Below are 9,493 nucleotides of genomic sequence, written 5' to 3'. Positions count from 1 at the left end.
CGAATAATGCCGAACATTTTACCTTTTAGTACTTTTAAGACCACTTGCACAACTCTTACAGAGCTGTGGAGCGTACTTTGTCACTACGGTGAAGTGAACTGTAAAATGTGCTTAAGAGGGGAACCGAAATTCATCCAACAACACAGAAACTGCAATTTTGTGTGCGGTTCTGCTCCTCACAAAAGGGTTCTAGACAATTTTCTAGTGTTATGGTGCTTCAGGGGCCTTTTTTGCTGCATTGTGATGTACGCCATGTAGAGATTAGAAATGAACGTTTCGCTATATGCTCTAAATATGCCAGATGTTCAGCCATTTCTGTTACGCTACTGGAATTGCAGAGGGAGTTACAAGATGATGTTTTACATACCAACATGTTTCGCGAAACTTTCAGTTTTCATGCTACGAAGAGAGCTATCTCGACTCACGGACCTGAACTATGTTAATATTATTCATGTTATTTTTGACGTACTTACCAACAAAAAGTGATTGTTAACACGATATCAATTTTTTATCCGTGTATTTTATGTGCTGTAACTTCAGATACAGTGGACATCAGCATAGATGTCGTCATCATCAACGACGTCGTAGCCGTCGTTGTTATCGTTCCCGTCGACATCGTCATGGTCGTCATCGTTGTCGTTGTCATCGTCATCGTCGACATCATCATGGTCGTCATCGTTGTCGTCGAAGTCGTAGTCGTCGTCGTCGACATCGTCGAGGTCGCCATCGTTGTCGTCGAAGTCGTGGTCGTGGTCGTCGTCGTCGTAGTCTGTGTAGTGTAGTTGTAGTGTACGTAGTCGTTGTCTCTGTTGTTGTAGTGGTGTAGGAGTAGTAGTAATAGAAGCAGCAGCAGTAATCATCATCGTCGTCTTCATCAATCTCATATAATCATCAGGCTTCGTCATACATTGCTGTCTCCAGACTCCTCAAAAAAAAAAATAATAATAATTTTATAATGTAAAGAAAACTTATGTTAAACTGACATGTTCCACATCATTACGAAATATCGTATTCACGATCTATGGAACAAGGGTTGATGTAATGTAGTGATGGCCTCTTATGGCTATACAACTCCATGGTGTTCAATGTCATCCATTCACCTCTCACTACGTCGTCGTCTTGGCCTCATCTCTTGGCAACCAGTTATTTTGTTTATCTACTTGCAACTGGCTTTATTTCTGTAGCGAAATAGTCCTCCACTCAAATTGCGTCGTAGTGAGGACCTGTTCATTCAACTGGTTCGCATTTAGTATTGTTGTTACGTTTGTTTTGTTGTATGTAATAAACAGGTAGAGATGTGCTACAATTCAGAATCAGTATAATTGTCAGGACTGAAGTACCCAAAGATGTCCAACCTCTGCAGAACCAATCCTGACTGGTAGACGGCGGCAGTCTTTGAACCATACATCTGCTGCCGACAACTGTATTGTCGACTTCGAGAGACTGCTCTATTTGCTCTACGTTCAGCTACATCTATGGCCTTCTTACAAAAGCACCAAAAGCACCGCATGATGCAGCAAATGCTCTGACTCCCTCTCCATGCGTGGAACCACGAATAAGAAGGTACTTGCACGGAGAGCGATTTCTGTCGTTTGTTCATATGGAATGCTTCTGCGATGCCAATATTGTGGTAATGGCCCGTTTTAGCGGCATCAGCGTTCTTGCATGGCAAGGTATCACGACTGTTTCGTGAACACCATTACACATGTTTCCTAGAGATGCTGGGATCTGTATAATGAGGTCCTGCTCTGCTGGTGTGTATGAATCTGGCTTCCACAGTTAGTGTCACCCATGACGAATTTCCTGCTATGCGTCGATTCCAAATCATCATTTCACGTGTGATAATTTTACCAGAGCACTGTATGGTGCTCACGTGATATCACTGCCTCGTGTTTCGTTGATACATAGAATCCCTTTCAGATATGAGTGTAATTTACCTCTGTTTCTTTGTTGCTGGCTAACGAAAAATAGCAAAAACGAAGTGCCCAACATCAGCATCTACATAAATACTCCGCAAGCCATCGAATGGCGTGTGGCCGAGGGTACCCTGTACCACTACTATCATTTCCTTCCCTGCTACAATCGCAAACAGAGCGAGGGAAAAACGAACCACAATTTCTGTAACATTACCTTCATGATCCTTATGCGCAATGTTCGCGGTGTACGTTGGCGGCAGTAGAATCGTTCAGATGCCAGTTCTCTAATTTTTCTCTGCAGTGCTTCTCAAAAAGAACAACACCTTCCCTCCAGTGATTCCTTTTTGAGTTCTCGAAGAATCTACGTAATACTTGCGTGTTGTTCGAACTTACCGGTGACAAATCTAGCATCCCGCCCCAGAATTGCTTCGATGTCTCCCTATAATCTGACCTAGTGCAGATCCCAAACACTCCAACATTACTCAACAATTGGTTGCATTACTGTGCTATATGTGGTCTCCCTTCCAGATGAACCGTTCCTCCTTAAAACTCTCCCAATATACCGAAGTCGACCATTCGCCTTTCCTAGCGCAATCCTCACCTCCTCGTTTCATTACCCCAAATATTTAAATGACGTGATTGTGTCAGGCTGGACACTACTAGTGCTATATTCAAACATTACGGGTTTATTTTTCTTACCCATTCGCATTAACAACAACTGAAAAAAAGAAAGAGAATGCGCTAGACGGGTGCACGACGCAGACCTCTCGCTTATCTCGAGAAGTTACGTTAAGCACTACGCCTGAATCAAATTTTCAGTGATTTACGAACGCTACCAGAGGCTTTCCAGCGGTATATATGGGAACTGTCAGGCTATATTCATTGCATTAGTCAATTAGATCATTTCATTTCTAGCAAAGCTGCATGGTCATCCACGGTAACTGTTCTTTCGGGAACAGATACTAACGTCATATAGAGTTAAAAATATGGCTTCCCGGCCATCGACCTTCTTGTGCGAACGCACACGCTGTGCCCGAACTCGTACGGGACTTGGTAGATTAATCTGCCACGAGTAATGAGTATGATGGGCAAACATCTATTAGGCGCACTACGAATGTAGTGGTGTGGACATGTTGGGAATGTGGATCTCACGGGGAGCGTGCAAGGGATAAGTCCCTGCAGACGCACTATCCTCTGTTCCCGCGCTGGCTCAGATGGATAGAGCGTCTGCCATGTAAGCAGGAGATCCCGGGTTCGAGCCCCGGTCGGGGAACACATTTTCAACATGTCCCCAATGAAGTTCATCAACGCCTGTTTGCAGCTAGGGTGTCCATTTAATTATCATTTCATTTCTAGCAAAGCTGCATGGTCATCCACGGTAACTGTTCTTTCGGGAACAGATACTACCGTCATATATACTTTCTAAATGGCGTGTCAGTCGCATGAGTGGCTCTAGTAGCGCCACAATGAGGATACAGATCACATTATTAATGTACCAGCATTTCACATTTGCAATGGGTTAGGTTGGTTGGTTGATTTTGGGGAGAAGACCAAACAGCGAGGTCATCGGTCCCGTCGGATTAGGAAAGAATGGGGAAAGAAGTCGGCAGTGCCCTTTAAAAGGAACCATCCCGGCCTTTGCCGGAAGCGATTTATCGAAATCACGGAAAACCCAAATCAGGATGGCAGGACGCGCCTTAGAATCGTGACCCTACCGAACGCGAGTTCATTGTGCTAACCACTGCCCCATCTTGCTCGGTTCCAATGGGTTTTCTCGCGCTCGTCTTAACCTGTGATCTTGCAATGTTAATCAGTAAAATATGTTATCTAGACAAATGTATCTTCGAAATTTCATTACTGCATATCAATTACTTTCCGGTGCTGCGATTTTTTCAGTCATTGCAATTTTGGAACAATAATAAATACTACAGGTGTTTGTGACAAGGACAGTTTCAGAGTAGTAACGGGGAAGAGAGCTACTAAAGCTTTACATGGGACAATATGGTGTAATTATATTCTAAAGGACACTAAGAACACAATATACCACGGTGGATCTGAGATTTGGCCTCAGACATGGAAATTTAGTGAGAAAAACAGAACAAAGGAAATGGACTTTAAGAAGATGTGCGCAGTTAACAAGTCAAGATAAGATACAAAGTGAAGAGACATGGAGGCGAAAGGAGATAACGTGTTCCGTAACAGAAACTTTGGAGAACAGAGCGCTTTATTCATAAGAGCACAGACAGTGAATGCCCAACCACAAGTCGGTACGGAAGATATTAAACTGAAAGCATCCCCGAAGAACAAGGTTTAAAAGCCAAAAATACATACGGGAAGGAAAGGAAGAAATAAATCTAAGACCGGATGACTGGAACGAAGGACGTCTGTGAGTGCGAAAAAATCAAATGGCTCTGAGCACTATGGGACTCAACATCTTAGGTCATAAGTCCCCTAGAACTTAGAACTACTTAAACCTAACTAACCTAAGGACATCACACACACCCATGCCCGAGGCAGGATTCGAACCTGCGACCGTAGCAGTCCCGCGGTTCCGGACTGCAGCGCCAGAACCGCTAGACCACCCCGGCCGGCAAGTGCGAAAATAGCTGTCTCCTAGGAGGAAGGCCGGAGAAGAAGAACAAGAAGAAAAGGAGAGGAAGGAAAAAAGAACAGTGCAATAAGTGAGTTCTACATTTTCGGTTGCATTAAATGTGTTACATGAGAAACATTCGCTGTTCTGAAAGCCATAATAGCTACCTAATATCGATTTTAAAGTTGAATCACTGAAAATCGCGCAATTCTGCTTCCACTGCTGCATGAGGTGACCTGAATCCAAACATTCATCTTTAATTTCCTTCCAAGAATGAGATGTAACGATTTCTGCGATTTACGCGAGTTATTTAATTACCGAACACGCAACCCACTTGGAGCTTTGTGAATAGGGAAAAGCAGTGAAGAAAATTAAGTCTTTTAATCAAAGTTAGAAGTAATCTTGTTTCTCGTGACTAAATACATTGGGAGAGCAGAGAAGCAATTTCGGTTTTAATCGCTGAGTTCATTAATTACTCCAAATTAGCCTCTTAACACTGTAGTTCCGTTTTGCAGGATGTCTGGAATGTGAATAAACTATGCAGAAAGAGAGACTCTCGTTGGAATATTGCAAAGCGTATGATCGGTGGTAGTACGGTGCACCAGTCTTCTCAATAATCATTTCGATTAACACAAATTCACATTGGATGGTGACAGATACACGTTTTTTGGTTATGTGCGAAACTTACGTTCGTGTTTAGAGTGGAGAATTTACGTGAATAACATCGTTCCAGTCACACATTCGCAATGATATCAGAAGTAAATTCCTTGATTAGCTATTTATTACAGTTCAAAAGGGACAATGATGCACATAATTATATAGCCAGAAGAAACACAACACTCATTATACGGCATCTTTGTGCCATTATCAGAGGCTACTTTAACTTAGTAAAATGCGAAAGTGTTTTAAGTAATAAAAACGATTTAAGCCTGTTATTACCTTATTTTCTACAATGCGAGTCTCCAGGATCCTCTTCTAATCACTGTACACCTGAAGCTTGCATCCTGCGACTGAATGATATTATTGTGGGTTAACAAATGACTTTCTCTACAAACGTAATTTTATTGAGCGAAAAAATTTTTTGTTTATATGACGTGATTACTAATTTTCGAGCATCCTTACTCGTCTGCACACTACTCTATATTGGAAATGACTAAAGAAACTTGATACATGTTTTTGAGGAACGCCACCAACAAATTACACAGCTGCACATCACGAAACAAATTAAAAGTTCCTGTTGATGTTCACTTGTTTTCACGTCAGTCTAATGTGGTAAGAAGAATTAGTAATTAAAACATGATTTCATCTTTGAGTACTCAAATAAAGAACCTGCTGATGATAGTTCGTTTACATAACATAAAGGACCTGAATTCCCATAATTTTTTCTGCAATCATGACTACTTCTAGAGCTTAATATCTTGTCGTATTACTGATGATATACCACTTCGATAAGATGTTTATAAATGCTTATCAATTAAAATAATCATATGTTGCATCTCCGTTTTGCATAGCATTATTGCTTCTTCATTCCTGGGACACAGATTGCTTTAGAATGTAACGTTCCGGGAAATTCCGCATGACATAGAAATGTTTGTTTCACTGGTAATGGAAATGAGCGTTTGGCGTCATTGGCCGGGAGGCCCCTCGCGGGGCAGGTCCGGCCGCCTTGGCGCAGGTCTTATTACATTCGGCGCCACATTGGGCGACCCGCACGCCGGATGGGGATGAAATGATGATGAACACAACACAACACCCAGTCCCTGAGCGGAGAAAATCTCCGACCCAGCCGGGAATCGAACCCGGGCCCGGAGGACGGCAATCCGTCACGCTGACCACTCAGCTACTGGGGCGGACGTTTCACTGGGGAGCCCAGCGAACGGTCCCTAAACGCAGTTCAGCGGTAGCTGTGAGTGTTTCAGTTCGCGTTACTGAAATTGTTTCCAAGCCTTAAATATGTTCACCAAACGTCATATCGTTTCAGGTACGAGAAAGCGTTTACATGTAAAACCCTCCGTGGAAGAGCCGCCTCCAGTAATCTTGAAGACTATGCAACGTTTTCTTTACCAGTATTGCATGGCACCTGGTCCCTTTACCGTACTAAGCTGTTCACCCTCTTTTATTATTGGCACTCGCCTCAAGTCGTCAATATGCCTCACTGGCACGTGAGTCGTACAGACGTTCTTTCCTGCTTCCATAAAACATTGTTCTGATTCAGATTATTGTTATAACCCGCGTTTTTCACACCAAAAAACGTATTACACTGTGTAGAATACAAATTTAATCACACACTTATTGAAATCAATAAACTACTTATTTCAATGGTTCGTTGATTAAATTAAACTCATGCGCCGTATATACAGGGTGTTACAAAAAGGTACGGCCAAACTTTCAGGAAACATTCCTCACACACAAAGAAAGAAAATATGTTATGTGGACTTGTGTCCGGAAACGCTTACTTTCCAAGTTAGAGCTCATTTTATTACTTCTCTTCAAATCACATTAATCATGGAATGGAAACACACAGCAACAGAACGTACCAGCGTGACTTCAAACACTTTGTTACAGGAAATGTTCAAAATGTCCTCCGTTAGCGAGGATACATGCATCCACCCTCCCTCGCATGGAATCCCTGATGCGCTGATGCAGCCCTGGAGAATGGCGTATTGTATCAGAGCCGTCCACAATACGAGCACGAAGAGTCTCTACATTTGGTACCTGGGTTGCGTAGACAAGAGCTTTCAAATGCCCCCATAAATGAAAGTCAAGAGGTTTGAGTTCAGGAGAGCGTGGAGGCCATGGAATTGGTCCGCCTCTACCAATCCATCGGTCACCGAATCTGTTGTTTAGAAGCGTACGAACACTTCGACTGAAGTGTGCAGGAGCTCCATCGTGCATGAACCACATGTTGTGTCGTACTTGTAAAGGCACATGTTCTAGCAGCACAGGTAGAGTATCCCGTATGAAATCATGATAACGTGCTCCATTGAGCGTAGGTGGACGAAACTAAAATGAGCTCTAACATGGAAATTAAGCGTTTCCGGACACATGTCCACATAACATCTTTTCTTTATTTGTGTGTGAGGAATGTTTCCTGAAAGTTTGGCCGTACCTTTTTGTAACACCCTGTATATAGTCTGGAGCGTCGTTGGATGACGTTTCCGAATATGGGTCCCTTATCCCACGTTTGTTCCTCATGGCACCCTTCACAACCCTTCGAAGTTCTAAAGGGACATCCTGTATTTCGTTTTTTAAGCTTCCCACAAGATTAAACATGGAACGTTTGTCTTTCACGGGCAAGCGTACCTTCCAAAGTACGCAGAAGCTTGAAACTTCCTGGCAGATTAAAACTGTGTGCTGGACCGAGACTCGAACTCGGGTCCCGAGTTCGAGTCTCGGTCCGGCACACAGTTTTAATCTGCCAAGAAGTTTCACATCAGCGCACACTCCGCTGTAGAGTGAAAATCTCATTCTACACAGAAGCTTTCCTGCGTACTTCCTGAATAGTCCTGGAAGAAAAGTGCTGGTCGTGCAAGGACTGCAGCAGAACATCTGTGAAGTTAGGATGGTGATAGATGAGTTCCTGGTGGAAGTAAAGCTGTGGACTGGATTGGGGTTCGTGAGTAGTGCCTGGATAGCGAAGTCAGTAGAGCGCTTGCTCATGAAAGGCAAAAATCCAAGGTTTGAGTCCCGGTCCACCACACAGTTTTAATCTGCCAGGAAGTTTTAAAACAAGCAAGACTTAGTTATGTACATCACAGTTTGCTTTGAATTATAAATGTTGTTATCGAAGACGAAATTTTTGAAATATTTTTTATTCTATAATATCCAGTACAATATGAATGTATATTTCTGATGTCATGGTTGTTAGGTGATCGTTTCTTTTGCATTATGATGAATGTGCACGATCGAAACTTGTTGCAAAATAGTAATCCGCTTGAGCTGCTGTTTTCAAAACGACTTTATTTAACATGTATTTAATTTTTTTAATAGGAGTTTATTTTTTAACTGTGGAACACTAGTTAAATAAATTTGCATAGGTGGAGGAAAGAGCGCCACTGTTGTTAGATATTGCCATGAAATTGAGGGTAGAAGTCACTGGAATGTGCCTTCAGAGTGTGAAATGTTCTGCTTGGGATCAAGGAAAAAAAGAAAGCTTCAAGCGCATTCATACGATGCTGTAGATGACAATAGAAATTAAGTGGACAACTGATGTACGAAAAGAGAAATTGCTTGGAGGATTAGATAAGGAAATAATCGTGTATAAATTTTTTGCGCTGATAATTTGCCCCTACTGTGTAGTTTTTAAAAACAGTTGTAGCCCCAGAGAAAGAGTAGAATAAAGTGAACATATCATAGAGGATACTGACTGTAGCTGTTATATGGACACCAGAAGAAGGAAAATTATTGAGACCGACAAACCACAAGGGCATATTCATGACAGGAAATGGAGGATCAATGGTCGTACGATCATGTCTCCGGAGATGCATCTTTGCCAAGACAGATGACGAATGAAAGTTCCTCTTCACGTGCCGTGTATTCCTTGTGTGTTTCTGGCTGTGTGATGCGTTTATGTCGGGAACAAGCCGAGATGGTGTCAGTGTACGGCCAAGCTGACAGAAACGGTCGAGAGGCAGTACAGCTATACCAAATCAAGTACCCTCACGGAAACCAACCACATCACACAACATTTGAAGACCCTTTTGGCCGTTTGTGTCAGCATGGATCCTTTCAGACACACGAACATGCAGTGATGCGTACACCAGATTTGGAGGACCGATTCTAGAGTGTACTGAGAGGAACCCCAGTAAAAGCTCTAGGTAAGTGGACCAGCACACGGTGTAAGGCAAAGTACGATTATGTATATCAAGCATGACAACCGGTACTTTCCCTATCGCCTGCGACGAGTGCAAGGATTATCAGCAGCTGATTTACCTCTACGGGAAGGATTTTGTTGATGGTTTTTGCACCAGACCATCATAATTATAGC

At 42.7% G+C, this 9,493-nt stretch overlaps 1 non-coding gene across 1 annotated transcript; it reads left to right on the top strand.

The window, feature by feature from the left end:
* The first annotated feature begins 3,114 nt into the window (after positions 1-3,114).
* Positions 3,115-3,189, top strand: Trnat-ugu (transfer RNA threonine (anticodon UGU)). Its single transcript has one exon. It is a non-coding gene; the product is annotated as a tRNA-Thr (tRNA).
* The last annotated feature ends 6,304 nt before the right edge of the window (positions 3,190-9,493 follow it).

This window comes from Schistocerca cancellata, chromosome 2 (genome assembly GCF_023864275.1).
Source record: "Schistocerca cancellata isolate TAMUIC-IGC-003103 chromosome 2, iqSchCanc2.1, whole genome shotgun sequence".
NCBI classification, from domain to species: Eukaryota; Metazoa; Arthropoda; class Insecta; order Orthoptera; family Acrididae; genus Schistocerca; species Schistocerca cancellata.
Note: the sequence above shows the minus strand (reverse complement) of the source record. Positions and strands in the feature narration are given on the sequence as shown.